Raw genomic sequence first — 9768 nt, forward strand, 5'->3', positions numbered from 1 at the left:
CACACCAACATGGCACAAGTATACATATGTAACAAACCTGCACGTTATGCACACGTACCCTAGAACTTAAAGTATAATAATAAAAAAAAAGAAAAAGGAATGATACAAAGTTTGTAAAAAAAAAAAAAAGAAAGAAAAAAGTCTGTTCATATATATTTTTAAGTTGGTGATAAGTGGGTATCAAATTGCTGCACTATTTATTTTGAGATGGAGTCTTGCTCTATTGCCCAGGCTGGAGTGCAGTGGCGAGGTCTCGGCTCGCTGCGAGCACCATTTAGATTCAGTTGGACACATTTAAAAGATTGACATAGCTGCTATTTAAATGTCAATATTTAAAATACATTATAACTACTTAAACTTACAAAAAAATTAGCTATCAATTTAAAAATGTATGAGGATGTGGTTTTTCAAAATTCTTTTAGTGAGTATATATACTTAAAAGGTTTGAAAACCAATGACCTAGATCCTTGTAAAATCTAATTAGCTATTTCTCTACTATTAGCCTCTCCTTAATACAATGTCCCCTCTATGTCAGTAGTTCTCAAAGCTTTTGATCTCAGGCTTCCCTGTACACTCTTAAAAATTACCGAGGTTGCCAAAAAACTTTTGTTTCTGTGAGTTATATCTACCAGTATTTACCATATTAAATATTAAAGCTAATAAAATATAAGTGTTTATTAATTTATCTAAAAACCATTACCTGTTAACATAAGTAATGTATTTTATGAAAAATACATTACTTATGAAAAATAACTATTTCCAGAATAAACTTTGATAAGAGTCACATTGTTTTATATTTTTGCAAGTTTCTTTAATGTTTCGTTAAATAGAAAACATATCTTGTTGCCCCTGGAAGACTATGCTTATGAAAAAATGAGTGAAAAGAGCAAATAACATCCATTATTATTATTATTTTTTTTTTTGGAGACGGAGTCTAGCTCTGTCGCCCAGGCGGGAGTGCAGTGGCGCGATCTCGGCTCACTGCAAGCTCCGCCTCCCGGGTTTACGCCATTCTCCTGCCTCAGCCTCCCCAGTAGCTGGGACTACAGGCACCCGCCATCTCGCCCGGCTAGTTTTTTGTGTTTTTTTTTTAGTAGAGACGGGGTTTCACCGTGTAGCTCAGGATGGTCTCGATCTCCTGACCTCGTGATCCACCCGTCTTGGCCTCCCAAAGTGCTGGGATTACAGGCTTGAGCCACTGCGCCCGGCCATAACATCCATTATTATGAAAATACTTTTTACTTCACAGACATCCTAAAAGGGAGTCCCAGAGGTCCCCACACTTTCAGAACTGCTGTTCTATAATAAAAGTAGAGCTATCTTTCTAAAATGTGAATCTCACCATGTTATTCCCCTGGATAAAGTCTCTAATTTCCCACCTTATACACTGTCTACTAAAGAACGTCTGAACTCATTAACGTGTACTGGGTTTGTGGTAGTCCATGCACACTGCTATAACAGAGTACCTGACAATGGATAATTTATAAACAAATTTATTTCTCACACTTCTGGAAGTTGGGAGTCCATGATAAAGGTGCTGCCAGGTTCAGGTGTATGGTTAGGGCTGCTCTCTGCTTCCAAGGGGAGCTTTGTTGCCGCATCTTTCAGAGGAGAGGAACGCCATTTCCTCACTTGGACGAAAGTGGAGGGCAAGAGGGGCCAAATGCTGCATGAAGCCTCTTACAAGGGCCTTAATCCCATTCATGAGGGAGAGGCCAACTCAATCAATAGTTGAAATGTCATCTTAGTTATCCTACATAAACCTTCAGCTGAATTACTTGTACTGTTATGTTTTCCCATTACCTTAATTATTGTACTTACACACTACATTGCAATGATTTGATTATACATTTGATTTTTCCTAATTATGAGCTCTTAAAGGGAAGGGGCTATGGGTAGTGGACCTGTCAGTTGAATTTGCCTATCACATCAAACTTTTCCTTTTAGTTCAGCCTTCCAACTAAGGGATAGTCCTTTTCTGATGCTAATCCTATCTTCATATCCCTAGCTCCCTGTATAGTATTTGGAGCACAGTAGAGTCTTAATATTTATATAGCTTGTATTCATTAAGTATACCCAAATCTCTGGATCTTCATATACAAATATTTCTTGATTGCCAGCTAATTTTAACCTCTTTAATTTTTCATTCTGAAAACAATAAAAAGAATTAAATTCATGTATCACTGGAGATATGGCCAAAACAGATGATTATTTTTAGATGAGTCTTACTTTTTGGTTTCACTCATACCCTAAAAATAATTAGATGAAGGCAGTTCTAATGATTATGAGGACATTCCTCAAGAAGTATTTTAAATATTATGAAAAATCTCAAACCTACACAAATTAGAGAACAATTAATGCCAGATTAAAGCATTATCATGGTTAGGAAGGCTTACAAGCATGAACTCTGGGATCAGACTTTTTGGTCTGAATCCCGGTCCAATGATTTACTAGTCATGCCACCTTGGGTAAGCTATTCAGTTCTCCATGCTTAAAATAGAGATAATAATCATACATGTTCTCCAAGGGTTGTTACAAGGATTAAATGAGATTATCCATAAAATACATTGAGCCCAATGTAAGCCTACAATACATGTTCAGTGTTTTTTTTTTAAAAAAAAATTATTATACTTTAAGTTCTGGGAAACATGTGCAGAATGTGCAGGTTTGTTAACATAGGTATACACATGCCATGGTGGTTTGCTGCACCCATCAACTACATTAGGTATTTCTCTTAATGCTATCCCTCCCCTAGACCCACACCCCTGGACAGGCCTTGGTGTGTGATATTCCCTTCCCTGTGTCCATGTGTTCTCATTGTTCAACTCCCACTTATGAGTGAGAACAAGAGGTGTATGGTTTTCTGTTCCTGTGTTAGTTTGCTGAGAATGATGGTTTCCAGCGTCATCCATGTCCCTGCAAAGGACATGAACTCATCCTTTTTTATAGCTGTATAGTATTCTATGGTGTATATGTGCCACAATTTTCTTTATCCAGTCTATCACTGATGGGCATTTGGGTTGGTTCCAAGTCTTTGCTATTGTGAGTAGTGCCACAATAAACATACATATGCATGTGTCTCTATAGTAGAATGATTTATAATCCTTTGGGTATATACCCAGTAATGGAATTGCTAGGTCAAATGGTATTTCTAACTCTTGATCCTTGAGGAATTGCCACGCTATCTTCCACAATGGTTGAACTAATTTACACTCCCATCAACAATGTAAAAGCATTCCTATTTTTCCACATCCTCTCGAGCATCTGTTGTTTCCTGACTGTTTAATGATCACCATTCTAACTGGCATGAGATGGTATCTCATTGTGGTTTTGATTTGCATTTCTCTGATGGCCAGTGATGATTAGCTTTTTTTCATGTTTGTTGGTCACATAAATGTCTTCTTTTGAGAAGTGTCTGTTCATATCCTTCACCCATTTTTTGATGGGGTTGTTTTTTTCTTGTAAATTTGTTTAAGTTCTTTGTAGATTCTGGGTATTAGCCCTTTGTCAGATGGATAGATTGCAAAAATTTTCTCCCATTCTGTAGGTAGCCTGTTCACTCTGATCATAGTTTCCTTTACTATGTAGAAGCTCTTTAGTTTAATTAGATCCCATCTGTCTATTTTGGCTTTTGTTGCCATTGCCTTTGGTGTTTTAGTCATGAAGTATTTGTCCATGCCTATGTCCTGAATGGTATTGCCTAGGTTTTCTTCTAGGGTTTTTATGTTTGTTTGTTTGTTTGTTTGTTTCTGAGCACGCACTGTTTATTGGGGGTGGCCTCCTGGGGTCGTTGCAACAGTGGACAGAAAGTCTGGCCAGCCCTTCCCACCACACAGCTGGACAGAGCCCTAGTGGGGAGGAAGGCAGGAGGACATTTAATGGGATTTGTAGACACTAGCTTCTTGATGGTCTGTGAGCCAGTCACCATCTCATGGACCACAGGGCAGATGAACTCATTTTTCTATTCCCGTTCGGCCCTGGTCACCTCCAGGCAGCTGAAGACTAAGAAGCCAGAGCCCTCGGTTTTGCGGGGCTGCGTCATGCTGTGCCAGGCATCCGGGAGCTGCACCTCATTGTGCAGCTACTGCACCAAGATGTCCTTAGGCTAGAAGTTCTGGATCAGGCAGATGAGGGTGCGCTTATCTAGGTTCCTCGGCTCTTCTAGCATTGCAAACACGTAGACCTCTGGGGGAGCACAAGGGTCGCTGATCTTGGTCATCGACTGCACAAGGGCCCTGGGCAGGTGGAGGTGGGTCACCCTGCACTGGTAGGTCTCCCCCTCGATCCAGTCTCTGGTGCCCACCAGCAGAGTGGATGTGATGGTGAACGTGCCACTGCACTGCTTCTCTTGCCTTAGGAGGACCTGGGCCACAGACTTCCCACTGGCCCGGGACCAGGTCAGCTTCACGATCCCCTTGCTAGGTGCCAGGTCCACCACCAGACAGGTGATTGTGGGCAACTTGCGGATGAACAGGTAGAAGGAGCCGGGCCAGCTCAGGTAGGTACTCACCCCTTGCGGGTTGGAATCTGCACGCTTCTTGGCACTGTCCTCAAAGGCATTACCTTGATAGGTGACCTGGCAGCTGTAGGTGTGGTCGGGCAGCCAACGCTTCTGGGTGAGGGTGAGCTTGCTTTGTGTGGAGGCCAGCTTCCCCTTCAGCATGGGAGAGACGATAGAGCAGTTCACATCCGCGACCTGCCCATCCTGCAGCCAGGTGATGGCACCTGGGGTGTACCCAAAAATGAGGCACAGGAACCGGATGGTCGGGGGGAAGTGTCCACTGCCATCACAGGAGGACTGTAAGATCTTCATGGTGGGCAGGGTGAAGTCCCTAGAGTAGACACTGAAGGTACTGACCTGGCCTGCAGACCACAGAGTGTGTACCACGCTGCAGGTGAACATTTGCTTGTGGCCAGATGGCTGGTGGTGGCGTAGTGGCCAGAGGGTGTGAGGGTGGTGTCTGGGAAGGTCACAGCACTCCTGTTGAGGTAGCCTGTGTCCCAGGTCACAGTCACCGGCTTCAGGAAGTAGCCTGTGGCCAGGCAGCCAAGGGTCATGGAGGTGGCATCGGAGGTAATGTCTTTGCAGCAGGGGATCAAGGGGAAGACAGATGGGCCCTGTCTGGAAGCAGGACAGTCAAGGTCAGCTGAGACTGGCCTACCAGGGGAGTCGCCCTCTGAAGTCCTCTAGGCCAGTCTGGTCCCGCCTGGCCCAGGTCAGTCCAGTGTTTTTTTTTTTTTGATAACTAATGTTCTTTTCATTTTCTTTAAATTATGCCTAGGCACGATTTGCTGCTGGCTTTTGAAGAATAAGCCAAGTTTTCACAGCATCTCGACCTCAAGCGATATGATGTCTACACATTTTGTAGTTAAGGCATTTTTTTTCTTTTCTGACAAAGTGTATGTTCTGTTACTTGCTTTCAGGTTTTGTTTACTGAAAAACAAAAAAAAAAGAAAAGAAATTCTCCTGTCAGCCCAGACAACAGGGCCAAGACACAGATTCAGGATCCATGGGGCAGGTCACAGGGTGACACGGTGGCTGAGATTTGGGGGCAGGGGGAGTGAGGCCAGTGAGAGATGAGCCAGGGTCCCAGGGAGCTCCTGGATCCAGAGTCACCTTCCTTGCCCCCATCACTCTGAGCCTAATCAGGTCGGTGTTGGCTCAATGCTGAGAACAGTTGTGTGAGGTGTGGAGGTGGATGAAGCCCAGGGCCTCCAGTGGGCGTTCTGGGCCCAGCCCACAGGGCTGAGGGCCAGTGGCTTGTCCCACAGAGGCGTACCTTTCACATGTGCCCGGCGGGGTTGTGGGCTTCACTCAGGCCCAGGTGCGCAGCTGAAAGCACCATCTGGGGGTCTCCGAACACGCCCGACACCTCACCGTTTCAAACAGGCTGTTTCGGGATTCACGTTCTGCTCTCGCACTTGCTGCTCCAAGTTCAGCTATGACCGAGACGGCCTGGTGCAGGATAAGCAGTTTGGTCTGGGGCTTTTCGCTGTTGAGTGCAGTTGCCACATGTGCCCCAGCTCCTTAAGAGGCCTCTTAAGGGACTCGCAGTCGCTCCCTGGCGTTATTGGCCACCTGGCACTCCTTCTCCTGCTTGGCCTTCTGCTCTGGGGGGAGAAGGTCATCTTTGTCCTCGTCCTCCTCTGGGCTGGTCTGGACCTGGTGGTCCTTCAGCTCCTTCTTCTCTTCTTGAGTGGTCAGCCTCCACCGTGTTCTCCTCATCCTCCTCCTCTGGCTTGATTTCACCAGTGGCCTGCTTGCCCTAGCCCACTGTAGGAGTTAGGAGGCCAAGAGAGGTCGGGGAGGGCGCCTGGCTAGCTGGAGAGGGCCACGTGGATGTGCATGAGGCTGGTGCAGCCCACAGGGCCGTCCTCAGGGTGTCAGCCTCCAACCAGGCCTGCGTGCTGCCCCCACCAGCAGCATGGGGCCAGCAAAGCCCAAGGCCAGCGCCCTGTCGCCGGGCAGCAGCGTGTGCCCGTTGCAGGCCGTGCCCACAGTGTGGCTGCAGAGCACGTGGATGGCCTTGTTCAGGTAGTCTTCTATCTTACTCTGCAGGCCATAGAGACCCCCGTTGTAGCTGGGTGATAAGGCACCGGGGACTCCTGCTCCGGGCCAGCGCGACGTCCCTCCCAGGCCCTGGGGGGATCCCACGGCAGTGGAGGAGCTGGACGAGAAGTTACTGCTTGAGTGATCCTGGGAGTAGATTGAGGACATGCCTGCCTGAGGGCGTCCCCGGAGCTGCTGGCTGTGGTCCCTCGCGAGCCCAGGAGGCTGTCGGCCCCGCTGACAGGCGGCCTGTGGCTAGAGACACTGCCCTAAGCGGCTCCGGGGGGCCAAGGAGAAGGTGGATGCAGCCGGGAGCCCGCCTTTCACCTCTGCTCTGTGCAGCTGGTAGCCCATGCACTCATGCTGGTGCAGGCCACCAAACGTGCTGCTGCCTCTGCCACTGCCCACAGGGCCACTGCCAGGCGGGAGAGGCGGGGAGGATGAGCCCCCGCCCGGCATGGGGCCAAAGCCCGCCTGGCCCAGGGAACTTCAGACCTCGGCTGAGGGGCTGAGGGGTGCAGGCTGCCATCTGCCATGTAGAAGGGGGCGGGATAGGCCCTGCTGGGGGTCTTGGTGAACAGGTAGGGGGCAGCATCCCTACCGTAGTCCTCACCTGAGCTGGGCAGGTATGCCGAGGATGGAAGACAGGCGGGACCTTCTGGACCTTTGTGGACTGCGTGTCCAGGCCGCTGTCCGCCTCTCTCCGCCGGAGCTGCCGGCGTAGGAGGGGTAGTACTGGGAGGTCGCCTTCATGCCCGAAGGGAACAGGGGTCCGGGGCTGCTGAGGGCCAGCTTGCCTGGCAGGAAGCCAGCCTGAGTCAGGCCGCCCACGCCTGCGTTTCTCCCAAAGGAGGCACAGGAGTCCAGCTCACTGCTCTTGCCTCCAAGTCACAGTCTCAGGAATGTGGATGAAGAGAGGCTGCTATGCGACTCAGCAAGGTAAGCGCCTTCGCTGAAGGTCCAGCTGGGGTCAAAGGAGGAGCTGTTCTGGTCGCCGCTGCTCCAGGAGCCTGAGCTGGGCCGGTCCTCAAGACCTGAACCTCTGAATTGCGACCCAGCCAGGGAGGCGGGCCGGCCCTTCCCGTTGGCGACAGGCAGCGGGAACATCATGCTGAAGTCCTGGAGGTTACTGAGCTCCTTGTCCGTGTCCACGGACGCCTCTGCGGCTGGTTCATTCTCTTGGGGCCAGGGTGGGCACCTCAGACTTGGAAACCCTGCTGGGCAGGGCGGCATGAAGCGTCTGCCCCTACCCCCAGAAAAAGGGGCTTCGCAGCAAGGCCCCCAAGCGTCACGCGTGGCCCGGGCCCTTCCCACCCCCGCGTGGCCAGTCCTCAGAGCAAAGAAAATAACACGGGTACTATAGTCAGCTGTTAAGGAGGTGGCAATGAGAGTAATAGAAGGGGCTCAGGCGTTGGTGGGTATATGACAGTATTTGCGGTTTCGATAATAAGGTCTTTAAAAGCCTGTGAGGAAAGCCATACCTGTAAGTGCAAGGCTACCAATAATAACGGAAGAGGAAGTGAAGGGTAAAGTCTTGAATAGTCCTATTTTTCGAATATCTTGTTCATCATTGAGATTATGGATGATGGAGCCTGAGCATATAAATAATATAGCTTTAAAAAAGGCATGGGTGCAGATGTGAAGGAATGCTAGGTGTGGCTGATTAATGCCAGTTGTGACTATCGTTAAGGCCCAGCTGGCTTGAGGTGGAGAATGCTATGACTTTTTAAATATCACTTTGTGTTAGAGCACAGATTGCTGTAAATAAGGTGGTAATAGCCCCTAGAGATAATGTAAAGTTCTGGGTTCAGAGGTTATTTTCTATTAAAGGGTAGAAGCGGATGAGTACGAAAACTCCTGCTACAACTATAGTGCTGGAGTGGAGCAGGGCTGAGACTGGGGCTGGGCCTTCTATGGCGGATGGACGTCAGGGATGGAGGCCGAATTTAGCTGACTTTCCTGCTTCTGCTAAAAGAAGGCGAATTGAATGGAAGGGTAGATTAGAGGTAGGGTTTAGAATGAATGCTTGTTGAATCTCTCATGTGTGGGGGGAAAAGAGGAATCATACTATAGCTAAATAAAGCCAATATCACCGATGCGATTGTGCAGGACTGCTTGGAGGGCTGCTGTATTAGCATCTGCTCGGCCCTATAGTCAGCCAGTTAATAAGAAAGACATGATTCCTACACCTTCTCATCCAATAAAAGAGTTGAAAGAAATTGTTGGAGGTAACCAGAATATTGTAATGAGGAAAATATCTGAAAAACTGATTAATGTTAGGGTCTGAGTTTATATATCATATTGAGAATTCTACAATAGATCAGGTAACAAATAGTGCTACTGGAATAAATATTATGGAGAAGTAGTCTAAAGCTTAGTGAGACTTTGGATTGTCATTCAATGTCAGTCTGAGATAATGACTTCTTCGTCTGTATATATAAAAGTTGTTGGGATGAGGCTAATGGTGAAGGCGCATGTGATGGCTATTTTTATGTAATTTGGGTACAAATCTTTTTTGCAGGGGTTGACTAAGGTAATAATAATTGGTGTGTTTAAGGGGATTAGGGCTATTATAATAGTGGAAAAATACGTATTTCTTATTTGGAATTGCACCAATGTTTTTGGTTCCTAAGACCAATAGATGACTCCAATCCTTTAAAAGTTAAGCAAGCCATGTTGTTAGGCATGGGGGCATGAGTTAGCAGTTCTTGCATACTTTCTCAGTAGATAAGAAGTTGCAGGCTTCTATTATTAGATCCACAATTTAATGGTTTGGTTAAACTACAGCTACAGCATGTAAAGCCCATAATAATTTTAGGATTTAGGATAATAGAAGAATAGGTGTAACATGTATAAATATTAATGTATTTTCTCATGTAAAGGAAGGTTTAATACTGTTAATGTAAAATGTAAGTGTCCCTTGTTATGTCGTGATTGGTATACATAGAGAGTAGAGGGCTGTAATTAGCGTATTAAGTCCTGTAAGCATAACAGTGATGTTTGATCAGGAGAATGAAGCCATGATCACAGAGTTCCCCTGTGATCTCATCATGCTGAGAATGATGATTTCCAGCTGCATCCATGTCCCTACAAAGGATATGAACTTGTCCTTTTTTATGGCTGCATAGTATTCCAAGGTGTATATGTGCCACATTTTCTTAATCCAGTCTGTCACTGATGGACATTTGGGTTGATTCCAAGTCTTTGCTATTGTGAAT

General features: G+C 47.0%; 1 protein-coding gene and 1 pseudogene across 4 annotated transcripts in view; both read right to left on the minus strand.

The window, feature by feature from the left end:
* Positions 1 to 9768, minus strand: part of JAK2 (Janus kinase 2) — a 158410-nt gene that overhangs the window by 17250 nt on the left and 131392 nt on the right. The gene's annotated exons all lie outside the window — the stretch shown is intronic.
* LOC105508484 lies at positions 5784 to 7783 on the minus strand (annotated as a pseudogene).

This window comes from Colobus angolensis, unplaced genomic scaffold (genome assembly GCF_000951035.1).
Source record: "Colobus angolensis palliatus isolate OR3802 unplaced genomic scaffold, Cang.pa_1.0 Scaffold162, whole genome shotgun sequence".
Lineage (NCBI taxonomy): Eukaryota > Metazoa > Chordata > Mammalia > Primates > Cercopithecidae > Colobus > Colobus angolensis.